Here is a 13,108-nt window from a genome sequence, read left to right as displayed (position 1 = left end):
ATCTTAAAAACGGAAACAAAACCACACAAAACCCAAATGCAGGAACAATCAGCAAAAATCTAAAACAAAACCTAAATCAATCTGAGAGAATGTTAAATCTGTGATTGTGCCCCTACATTTCACAAAAGCAACAAAAGATGCTGCACTTCTCAGACCAAGCCCTGTTTGTCCCCAGGTCTGAATTTTACAATAAACTTGTATCCTTAGCTTACCTGTTCTTCTTAGGCAGAACTGGGAGTAGCCTGGAGGCTTCATTCAGTGCTCTCTACAAAACCTACAAGCACTCAATCACTGACAAAATATTCATCTCTTTTCAGTGTTATTCTCACTGTACTTGCTTTTTAAACATACCCACGCATGGCATACAACATTAAAAAAAAATCTTATGACACAAGCTCCAGAAACACACAGCCAGTGCTTACTCCATAGATAATGACACTGTCCCAGCTGATTAATTTCTACCCTTTGATGTGACCTTTTTCTTCAACCAAGTTAATATGCAAGCTTCACTTTGTGGAGGAAATCAATCAAGTTCTGCTTACAATTCCAGTAGCATAAATCTGAAGCAAGCTCATTGTTCTATTCCCAATGTTACAGAAACACAAAGACAGTATTTCAGACCAACAGCACTGAAGTGTGATGCATATCTAAAATCAGACACTCGTAATGCAGCAAGATTCCATTTTAGATTAGCAACAATGTCCCAACATTGCACAAGAAAAACAAACACAAGCAGCATTAGGAGGAATCATCAAATAGAATAACAGAATCATAGAATCATTTAGATCGTAAAATACCTTTGAGATCAAGTCCAATCATTAAGCCAGGACTGCCAAGTCCATCACTAAACCACGTCCCTAAGCACTGCATCTACACATTTTTTAAATACCTCCAGGGATGGTAATTTCACCACCTGCCTGGGCAGCCTGTTCCAATGCTTGACCACCCTTTCAAGGAAAAAAAAAATCCTAATATCCAATCTAAACCTCCCCTGGTGCAATTTGAGGCCATTTCCTCTTGTCCTGTCACTAGTTATCTGTAAGAAAAGACCGACCCCCACCTGCCTGCAACCTCCTTTCACGTGGCTGTAGAGAGCTAGAAGGTCCCCCCGAGCCTCCTCTTCTCCAGGCTGAACACCTCCAGTTCCCTCAGCCGCTCCTCTTCAGACTTGTTCTCTAGACCCTTCACTGGTTTTATTGCCCTAATATGAATAATTTGAATATTCTTCTCATTCCCTAATTTGAATATTCTGTAAACACTGCTAAATTCTTAATTAAAAATAAATCCCAACAAAAAAGTTTGCCATCTTTGATGAATATACCATTCAGCAGCTATCAAGAAATGAGCAAAAGTTTTAGTAGTACAGAGGAACACAATTCAAAAATTATTTCCCAGATACAAAGCTATGTTAAAAGTGATGCTCTCACCTGGAATACTGTACTTATTCATACCATCATGTAAGGTGTATAAGAACCAAGTAAGGTTCAAAGTGCATTATAGAAGTGATGTAAAGTCATTTGTCCGCATAATAAGAAACTGTTAAGATTGGGATTGGACACAGAGAACATACAACTGTAGGACAAAGCTCTGTTGACACACAACTCTGCCTGATTAGACTCACCAGACGGTGTTCAAAGGCAGAAAAGAGTACCTTAATTCCAACATCTACCAAACGTCTTAAATTAGAAAGAATCCTGAATAATTTTGAACACACTATTTAAGCCAAGAAACTAGAAGAAAAGACATGCTGCAAGAATATCGAACAGTGATACAGCACATTCCAGAAGATGGCTAGTAAACCATTGAAATAAACATCTGCCCTACAACGCCTTAGCATGCACACCAGAATCATGCTTTGCAGCCACTACAAGTTAGCACAAAAGGACGCTCAGTTGTAAACAAAATCAAGGTTAATACTACTAACATCCTTGTTTCTTAAGGATGTCATCCTAGGTATTTCTGGAAGCACTTTTGTGCAGGCAGGAGATGCCTTTTTGCTCAAGCAAGTAACAGTGAATTCCCACACTCAAACTAACAGGTCCATTGCAGCAGCTGAACAACTCTTGCAGAAAGCTTTGTGAACAAAAAGCAGCCAGGCACGTGAACCAAAAATGCTGGGGATTCAGGGGTAGCAATGTCACAGGCAGGCATCTGCCCTGACATCTTCATTTCTGGATTTTATTGACTAGCATAAAGTTCTCATTTTAGATTATATATCTTTTACTATAATTTTTCTTCCTTTTTCTTTTTTTTATTTTCAACATTAGGATGTGCAACAGCTATGTGTTGCAACTGTGTCAGGAGATTGCAATTAGGATTAGCAGCACAAACATATCAAAGAAGACAGACAGAAAACGTGTCAAAGAAGGCATAATACGGTTGAAATATAACTTAACTACAAAATATAGAATTGCTATCTTGTGACATACATTTATTACAGTTTAAATTTAACCTTGTATGTTTTTTCCTGTGCTAAATCTCGATTGTTGCCTTGCTTCTGATAATAATCTAAATCTGATGTCCTAATTACACACTCCAGTAGTCTCTAGGACCTTGGGAAGCAAAAAAAGGACACAGCTGCATCATGTCACTGAAACTATCCACCTTCCCACTCAAAACACTAGCATCAGCTCAGCAATGCATCAGAAACATGCCACTGCTTTTGCCACCTTCAACCTCTCACCGGTCAGAGAAAATGAGCAAAAGAGTTCTCAAGTAATGATGGTGAATGAATAGTCTCCAGCTGCACACCAGTGGGAAAAATATGACCTTTCCTAAACTGACCTGGCAGATCCCCTGTGTCTAATATATAAATATGTGTGTAAACATCAGTTAAAACTACATCAACAGCTCCTCGTTGCCTTTTCATATAGAAAAGATTTTCAGAAACATTGGGTCAGATGAGCACCAAATTCTCACCTTCTTTTGGAAAATCTCTGTTGAAATATCGTTGCTGGAATTCACAGTTAAATATACTTTGTCCTTACTTTATCCTTAGTTTTAAACACAGCACTGTACTAGCTACTAAAAAGAAAAGCAACTCTACCACAGCCAAAACCAGGACACAAATTTTTATTTTTATTTTGCATTTCTCATTAACTATCCCATAGATTTAGTTTGTTGAAAACTTACTGTCATTTTTCTGCTATGAAATGAACACATCAGCACTAGTGTTTTCTCTGGATGGCTCCTTTAGTGGTTTCTTAGCTGCCCTTCTGGTTGATTTTTTAAAAAATTTACAGCTTATTCAGAATCACGCTGCTCTTTTAATTTCTTGCTGGACCTGCTGTTCTCTTTCTGTTACTATGTTACATCTTGAGCTACATTAAGATGACTTGGAAATTGAGAAATATGATAAAATCCTTGTTACTGAACTTTATGACTGTAATAAAGCCTAATAGGAAATTGAAGGGAATTCAGAGAAGTGTGAAAATTATTAAGATGCTTGATCAGTATATATTTAATTACTTTCAGAAAGCAGCGGCTAACTAACGTGTGTAACCAGTGGTACTTAACCTTTGACAAGAATCTGAGGAATATGGGGTCAGACTCACAGTAGTGGGAGATAGTTTTTTTACTTTTAAAACAAATCTAACAGGATGGAAGGATTAAAAGGAATGTATATACTAAATACCAGGAAGTATTTTAAAATTGCAAATCTGAGATTCTAAACACATCAGATAAGAAAATTTAGGACAAAAGACCAAAAATATTCTGTAAAGGATTATATGATATTGGCAGAGGGATGGAAATCACCTTATGAAGTATTGCTTTTGTGTGTTTTTCTAGAATTTTATCAGACTATTCTCTATTCTTTTGTGTCAGTGTAAGCCAGTTCTCATGAATCTGTGATTTATTCTTATGGAAAGGAGAAAGCAATCAAGAAGTTAGGAGCTGTTTAGATACAGTCCTAAATCTATTTATCTACAAAGTTCTAAATTAAATTCTGTTCTTCAGAACACAAAAGGATCATACTTTGATTTTTATGGAAGTTTCCTAATCGCATCCCATGTCCTAAGCTAGCTTTTGCTGTGAAAATAGCCAACAATGTCCAGAGGGTTCTACAGCTGGAACATCAATCTTTTTACAAAATTTGGTGTGCAGGCAGGAAACTGAGTCCTTTGGAGAAGATGACCTTATGGGCATCAGCCACACTGGAAACATGAAAAAAAGTCCTTTGGGAGTGATATGAGGGAAGGCAGGAGTTTAATATTCTTACTACTAGAAAGAAGGGGCCCCAGCCTCATGGCTGCCAAATGCAATCACATTACAATTTTTTGACGCTTAACTTCACCAACCAAAACCACTTCTTGACAGATAACTCCTAAAGATTGAGGTCAAATGACAGTGTTTGCAAAATCAGAGGAAACGTACTGCTAAATATTAAGGATTAATCTCTGCTTGATATATGTTTGGAAAAGGTCTTAAAATAATGGGTAAGGATCAAGCGACATAACAGATAGGCAGGAAGTAACTTTCTGAGCTTAGAGAAGAGCTTCAAGACAACCTCTTCTGATGGCTTAAAGTATCCAGTCTTTACAGATGAATAGATCGCATACCTTCTGCCCCTATCACATGGCAGGAGAATGCCATGTGCTGGGACCTTTTTCCTGGCAGATTGTAGCTGATCACACAGCATGTCTATATCCATGTCCAGCTTCTAGGAATTTATGGTTTCATTGTACCTGTGTGGCTCTATACTTGTCCATGGGAACTGAGCCTGCCTGAAGCTGCTCTGTATCTGCATTTGCAGAGTTTGGGACAGATGGCAGCAGGGCACTGATGACACTCCCTGAGCACTTTGTGCAACCTGTTTCTGGCTGTTAGGTTTCCTGAATACTGCTCAGGCTCCAGCCCAGAATTACCTGTGGCACACACAAATTGTTCTAGCTTGTGGCATCTTGCTCCTGAAACCATTTTTTCTGGAAGACCCTGAGCTTGCCTGTCACGCGTCTTATGAAGTAGTGGGGTACCACTTAGGAAATAACAGCAAATAGAAGCGGGCTGCTGCTGTCAGCTATTGACCCAGCCTGCAGTGTGGGTGAGTATCTAAGGTACTCTCAGGAAAAGACGTGGCCCAGGCAGCTCACCAACTATATGAACTGCTCTGCTGTGCACATCTGATATCCCACTGGCTGGAAATCAGCAGCCAATGTTCACCATGAGATATTGCACATACAGCTAATATTGACTGCACCTCTTACAAGTCCTTCAATTAATGTCTGTGTTTACATAATCATCTGTAAAACCACAAAGCTGGGATTTTTCCACAGCTGAAAAGAAAAGAGAAGCTTTTCTTCTCAGCTAAAGAAAGCTAGGCTCCAAAACCTAACAGGGTATAAAGCTCGAACATTTTACCCACCTTTGAAAATCTCAGCCAAAACGACCAGTTGGGTTTCCTCAGAAACAGCCCCTCTCACCTAGCTGTGTAACAGCTAAGACTCAGCTCTCCACTCAGAAGGGGGAAGGGAAGGAGTCCTAATGTTGGAATTTGTTTGGCCCCTAATCTACCAGAACTCAACTGACTATCTGCGACACTCCTTCCTTACACATTGGAAGAAAGTTAAATTTCAACAGATGTGAGCTGGGAGGGTGGGCTATCTCCCATCTGAAAAAGCTGTCATGCTTTTTGCTTACTTTGTTTTGCAATAGTTTTAAAACTGTGCTGTGGATTATGGACAGGAACATTTTAGAACAAACTATTTAATGGGATAGAGCAATCTTGCAGTATCATTCTCACCACCACCACCTTTCTTTTCCTTTATAGGAACAGCCAGGACCAATACAGACAGTGCTTGACTTGGCAGCTAATGACCAAGGCAAAAGGTCGTGTACAAAAATTTGGCTTCCAAGAAACACTCAGTTTAGCAGTTATCTATCACTAATTGACACTGAGGAAAGATCAGATTCAAAGCACTGAGACACTCCATTTCTTCTTATCTGTCAGTGAGTTAATTGCTGCCTCTTTAGCCATCTCAAGAAAGGCAACAGCACTGAGGAAACCAGTGTCCAGCTTTTCAGAGAGTCACACGCATTGACCCAGACTTTTCCAAGTGACTTTTCAAAGACTTTGGTGCTTCTTACAAAACACATTAGAACTGTGATTTTTCTTTGCTATCCCTAATTATAAGCCTAATCCAATTCTTACTAAATACCTCAACAGTTTTAATATTGGCTTCAGCAGCAGTGGAAACATGGGGTTCTATCTGGCATCTAAAGGATAGCTACTGTTCACAAGGTCACGGAGTCTGGAATCAAGAAGCTATAACTTCAAGTTATTCATGTTCTAAGGTTTATTGGAAATAAGTTTGTGCTCTTTTTCAAAAAGCTTATTTCTGGATATATTGAACCAGATCCTTGGGAAAATCCTTGTGCTAAAATTAGGATTCAATGACCCTAAAAGGCAAAAGTTTCTGTAACACTAGGTAAAAATATCACGCGAAGTTGGTTTCCAGAGTAGTTTAGCAGACTCATCTTTATCCAACAATACACTGCCATCGTGTGGTTCAGTATATCAGCGACAACGTTTATTAAGACCCACGGATGCAATACTCCTAGGATGTTTCCACAGACCTTTCATAGCTTTAATTTCTATTATGCTAATAATGTACCAACTTTTTGTTTCCAGGGTATTTATTGAAAGTTTCAAATAAAAAAAAAGAAACAAATAATGTGATTCCCTCTTCAAATTAGAAGAGTTAAAAATGTTCAATAACATTATTTGAAATGTTTTGCTTGTTTTAGTTTAGTAGTGGACTGTTTCTAATGCAAACCACAGCCATCCTTTCATTTTCTTTAATTAATCCAAAAGGGGTGAGCTCTTGGAATAATGATATTATTTTGTATATGTGTGTTTATACACATAATTGTATTGATCTCATGTTCAGTTGCTTGTATAACTTGAGTAAGAGCAAACAGCTTTCTAGCCATTCCCTTAGTTCTTTAGCTTCTAATAATAACCTGCTGCCTTAACCCTAAGCATTCAGCTACAGATCCCAATGGGCCAACCCTCTGAAAGCCTCTCGTGAACTTCTGTTGCTTTCCTCAGAGCTCTCCAGAATATGAAATTTAGAGGAAACTAATGCAAAGGAAACACTTTGTAGTGCACCTACTGATTGATCTTCCAACATACAGAACAGTGAGACCTCTACCACAGAATAAAAAAAAAAAAAAAAAAAAAAAATAAAAGCATTATGATTACCATGAGCATAGCATTTACATGGGGCCAGTCATTTCCTCTCTTTGAAACACTCATGCAAGGTCCTGGATAATCCAATGATAAGCAGTTGGCAGAAGAAATTATTTCTTTTTCTTCCTTGGAATCTTAATAGCTAATCCTGCTTTTAAAAATTCCATCTGACTTCGTAGTACTAAGAAGTCAATACTGTCCAGGAAAGTAAAGAGTTGTAGGTAGCACTTTTAACTAGGATGGTAGGGTAGACTAGACTATGTCGGTTGGAAGGGACTACAGTGATCCTCTAGTCCAACTGCCTGACCAATTCAGAACTGACAAAAATTAAAAGCATGTTGTTAAGGGCATTGCCCAATTGCCTCTTAGATGTTGACAGGCTTGAGGCATTGACCACCTCCCTGGGAAGCCTGTTCCAGTGTTTGACCACCCTCCCCATAAAGAAATGCTTCGTCATGTCCAGTCTAAACCACCCCCCGGCACAGCTTTGAACCATTCCCACTCATCCTGTCACTGGGTACCAGGGAGAAGAGATCAGCACGTCTGTCTCCACTTCCCTCCTCAGGAAGCTGTAGAGAGCAATGAGGTCACCCCTCAGGCTCCTTTTCTCCAAACTAGACAACCTCAAAGTCCTTAGCTACTCCTCACAGGAACATTCCTTCCAGCCCTTTCACCAGCTCTATTGCCCTTCTCTGGACGCATTCAAGAACATTCACATCCTTCTTAAATGGTGGGGCCCAGAACTGCACAGAGCATTCAAGGTGAGGCCACACCAACAAGGAATATAGCAGGATGATCACCTCTTTTGATGGGCTGGTTATGCTGTGTTTGATGCACCCCAAGATGTGGTTTGCCCCCCTGGCTGCCAGAGCACACTGCTGACTCGTATTGAGACTGCTGTGAACCAGCACCCACAGATCCCTTTCTGCAGTGCTGCTCTCCAGCCACTCATCTCCCACCTTATACTTGTCCCTGGCCTTATTTTGTCCTAGGTGCAGAATCCAGAATTTGGACTTGTTAAATTTCATCCCATTAATCATTGCCCAATGCTCCCATCTATCTAGATCACTCTGCAAGGCATCTTATCCCTCAAGAGAGTCAAGAGGACCTCCTGGTTTGGTATCATCATCAGACTGGCTAATGGTGCATTCCACTTCTGCATGCAGATTGCTGATAAATACATTGAACAGAACTGGCCCTAGAACTCAGCCCTGAGGAATACTGCTGGTGTTCTGCATCACACTGCTGTGGTACTTTTTAAGAATTTGACCCTGACATGGTAGGCTGCCACAAGCACAGATTCATAGCTGTTACTACCCAGTGAACAAGCAACAGCTTGCTTTAAAAGGCTGGCGTTGTTTTTGTTCACAAAGATAACAGCAGCATCTCTAAGGGACACTCAGTTGTTACTTTCAAATAAGAAACTTGCTTATTTGTAATAAAAGTCATACCAGGTATTTGTTATCACATGTCCATGAAAAAAGGTCTTCCTGACTTAATCGTTAGTGAAACTACATTATGTCCTGGAATGTAGCACTAAATACGTTCCTGATCTAATTTTAATACAAAAAATCAAATCTGCTCTCTTCCTGGCACTTACATATATATATACACCTACATATAAACTTGTAAAACTCATTTATAGGCATAAATTTATATATACAAACATATAAATTTACATTATCTTTATATATTCAGTTTCCTGGTTTTTTTACTGTCATACTAGGAGGACAGATACACTGGAATATCCCACAGGCTGTTCGTGCCCTACGCTTTATTACATGGCTATATATTGCATTCCACAAAATACAATTTATAAAACGTCGTTCAAAGACCCTCACCCTTCCCCTCTCCCTTGTTTTGAGGTTTCTCTTTCCGCATGAAGGTGCGGCCGGACGCAGCGAGCCAGAGGAGGGCGTCCGATGGCTGCGCACGGGACCCGCCTGCGGCCCCGAGCCGCCACCGCCGCGGGCAGGGCATGGCAGTGAGCCAGGGCACCGCGCCGCGGCGTAAAATCAGCGGTGGAAGTACCACAGCCATGTAACAGGAGGCAGGTCTAACACTGAGCGAGGACCCCTGCCTCCACCACCTCCTGGGGGAATCGGAGGACTCGCTACATACCTTAGGCCTGGGACACGGCCACCCACCCGCCCCAGAGCCCTGCCAGCCTGCCCCCAGGGCCCCGCAGCCTGCCCCAGGGCCCCGCAGCCTGTCCCAGAGCCCTGCCAGCCTGCCCCAGGGCCCTGCCAGCCTGCCCCAGGGCCCCGCAGCCTGCCCCCAGGGCCCCGCCAGCCTGCCCCCAGGGCCCCGCCAGCCTGCCCCCAGGGCCCCGCCAGCCTGCCCCAGAGCCCTGCCAGCCTGCCCCAGGGCCCTGCCAGCCTGCCCCAGGGCCCCGCCAGCCTGTCCCAGGGCCCTGCCAGCCTGCCCCAGGGCCCCGCAGCCTGCCCCCAGGGCCCCGCCAGCCTGCCCCAGAGCCCTGCCAGCCTGCCCCAGGGCCCTGCCAGCCTGCCCCAGGGCCCTGCCAGCCTGCCCCAGGGCCCTGCCAGCCTGTCCCAGAGCCCTGCCAGCCTGCCCCAGGGCCCCGCAGCCTGCCCCCAGGGCCCCGCCAGCCTGTCCCAGGGCCCTGCCAGCCTGCCCCAGGGCCCCGCAGCCTGCCCCCAGGGCCCCGCCAGCCTGTCCCAGGGCCCTGCCAGCCTGCCCCAGGGCCCCGCCAGCCTGCCCCAGGGCCCCGCCAGCCTGCCCCAGGGCCCCGCCAGCCTGTCCCAGGGCCCTGCCAGCCTGCCCCAGGGCCCCGCAGCCTGCCCCCAGGGCCCCGCCAGCCTGCCCCAGAGCCCTGCCAGCCTGCCCCAGGGCCCTGCCAGCCTGTCCCAGGGCCCTGCCAGCCTGCCCCAGGGCCCTGCCAGCCTGTCCCAGAGCCCTGCCAGCCTGCCCCAGGGCCCCGCAGCCTGTCCCAGAGCCCTGCCAGCCTGCCCCAGGGCCCCGCAGCCTGCCCCAGGGCCCCGCCAGCCTGCCCCAGGGCCCCGCCAGCCTGCCCCAGACTCCTCCTGCGCTCTGCCTCCCAGCACACCAGCCTGACTCTGCAGCCTTTCACTTGCTCTTCCCCTGACTTCTCCAAGAAAATAAACCTGCTGTTCCTCTAAGATTTTCAGGAGGTTTTTGCCGCATGAAAGATCTGGAGTGAAAGGTGGCGATCTTGACCCTAGTCAATTTTCTGAGCTGCAAAACACCAATTGCTTCTGAGAATTTTAGGCCAAACCCACTGCAAACCCATATTTAAAAATGAACCTGAGCCAGCTCCTACTGGGAAAGAGCTCCCTTGTGAAAAAGATTGTTCAAAAGCAGACACTCCATCATCAATCGGTCATGCCATCATTAAAAATAGCTCCTTTGCAAACAGATACCAAAATGAGCAAGAAGAGGCATCCTAAAATATTGTGAAACTTTTGGGACAGCAACCAACATAAAAAGCTTATAAGAGAATTTAGATCTCTGAGTTCCAAAGGAAATGTCTGCAAACTCTGCCCCTTCTCAACAATTTATGAGACTTACTTTACTGATCCTGTGCCTGGGGAAACCCTTAATAAATCATGGATGAAAGAAATTCTGCCTCTGAATAGAAGTTCTCTTTTAATCAGAACTTTATTACAAGAAACCGTTCTGTTACATTTAACATTTCTCCTACATTCAAAGAATATTTTCAAAGGGGAAAAGCTAGCCATGAAAAGAATGCTTCATTAACTTCTGGGAGGAGCATGTTTGCTTAAAATGGAGCAAAACTATTTCAAATCAATGATGAAAATTAAAAAATACTATAGGAATGGTATATTAAAAGAAAATTATAATGTATATGAGTATCACACTATTTTAATTATAAATTATTTATAATTTTATTGACTGCCATATAACTATTACACAGAAATAACTATTAGAGATATTTAAATTCCGTTACATTTCAATTACTTCATTTGGTAAGGATTTCTATTGAGTGAAAGCTGGGATAGCTTTCATGTCTTCTGCATTCTGTTGCTGTATTGCTGAAGTCAATAGGAGCTTTTTCATTGACTTGAGTAAGAATTGAACTTTACAGCTCTAGTCAAAGGGAGGGATCTTAGATCATCTTGATGAAAGGTGGGCACTTTGAATTGCTAAACACAGTTTTTGACAACTTCTAGTCAAATTAATATCTCGAGGCAGTTATCGGAAGGGTACACTCTGCTGCCCTGAAAATATACACTTCTACATTTTCAAGGTTTTTTAAACCTGAATTTCCTGTCTTGATCTGTGCACTGTTACTATACATGGTTGAAGAGTTACAGTGTTTCATTCCTGATTCCTTCAACCTTTCATTCCAGAAGACCTGCTTTCAATACCAGAGATGCTGGTGCTCTATCTGCAATGTAGCCTGCAAAGTGCTTTGAGTTCCTTTCAAACAAAATACAGCATAGATTTAAGATGATCAAGTTGACCAATGTAACACACGATAGAGCCAGCATAGTCAGTTATATCTGACCAATGAAAAACCCTCATTCTTTCCATAATATTCAGCAGGTTCTGCAATTTTTCTCTCAACGGGAGACAAAATGTTAGGTTACAGAACCCTTAAAATTCCCTGCTGTATCTCACAGAATCTGCAAGTCCCACCCTGCAGGGAATGCCACTTTCTGGCAATCTCTACACATTCCCTGAAAGAGTTCAAATTCTTTACACCAATTGAATGCATTTCTCATCTCATTTGAATGGCAGACTGAATGGAGACACTTGAGAGTTCTTGGTCGCAGACATTCTAATTGATCTCTTGGCTGCAGTATACTGTAATTTGTATGGAAATATGCATTTCTCTGTGTAGGCTGTCCTGCAGTGGACTAAGCATAGTCATGTCACCTAACAAGAGCACTTTATGAACCATAATTTTCTCTGTTCAAATTATATCTTTCAACTTAGGAGGTGCATGAAGAACCTTTCCATATACACACACAGGAGAGAACCTGTCAAAACATGTAGCTTTGATAACATTGACTCAAAACCTGAATGCTTAACAAGAGCTCTCTATGAAATAAATGGGGAAGAGGCTAAAAATCATGTTTTCTTAGGCTAAAGTGCTTTCCACACTATCTGTAATACAAATTTAGCTGTGACATTTGCAGTGCAAATCTCATTAGGTAGGCTGGTAAGTTATGCACGCAGAAACAGACTTCTAAGGATTGTTCTGCAAAGAGGGGGAATTGGCAGTGCACAGAGCACTTCCCTTCCCACTCCCTGTGCTGTGGGATCTGGTGAATCCCCAGCTGTGCTATAAAGCAGACCTGTCAAGTCTCATGCACTGACTCATTCTTTTGTATCACACTCTGTCACTGCCAGCATTGCACATTTTTATATGGCAGTACCATGGCTGCTCTCCCCTTTTTGGATCCCACACATCAGACGCAGGTGGTCAGTCTGCTCTGTGATTATCTGACCAGCTGCATCTGATGTGTGGGTCAAGGAGCAAAAGAAAGGTCAGGGTACTGCCATTGCAGCTGGGGAATGGGAATGTGTTGTTTAGCAGGACCCAGTGTGAACAGGAGCCCTGCTAGAAGGCATGCTCCCCTCGTAAGACTATGTGCTGCATGATTCAGCTCTTTAATGACTGGGCATATGCTTATCACCTAACCTTGCATGGAAATGTGCCCCGGCACGTGGAATTTCACATGTCTGAAGACCAGAGACTTAAGAGGTCTGTATTTATAGGCTTAGCTTTCTCACGCAATTTTTGCAAGAGAAAGAAATACAGTAAGAACTCTGAGACCTGGGTGATATTTCCTCAAGGAACTCTTTGCTGACCCTGCCTTTTCCCTTATGCTATTATTGGTCAGCTCCTGACCTGAAGATGTAGAAACAACACATCTTTGTTTTATTTAAGAATTCTTATCTTCTTTTTTT

At 42.9% G+C, this 13,108-nt stretch overlaps 1 protein-coding gene across 1 annotated transcript in view; it reads right to left on the bottom strand.

Annotated features, from left to right (window-relative positions):
• The window catches only part of HSPA12A (heat shock protein family A (Hsp70) member 12A), an 89,258-nt gene that overhangs the window by 70,466 nt on the left and 5,684 nt on the right, over positions 1 to 13,108 (bottom strand). The window lies entirely within an intron of this gene.

Source organism: Falco naumanni, chromosome 9, assembly GCF_017639655.2.
Source record: "Falco naumanni isolate bFalNau1 chromosome 9, bFalNau1.pat, whole genome shotgun sequence".
Lineage (NCBI taxonomy): Eukaryota > Metazoa > Chordata > Aves > Falconiformes > Falconidae > Falco > Falco naumanni.
Note: the sequence above shows the minus strand (reverse complement) of the source record. Positions and strands in the feature narration are given on the sequence as shown.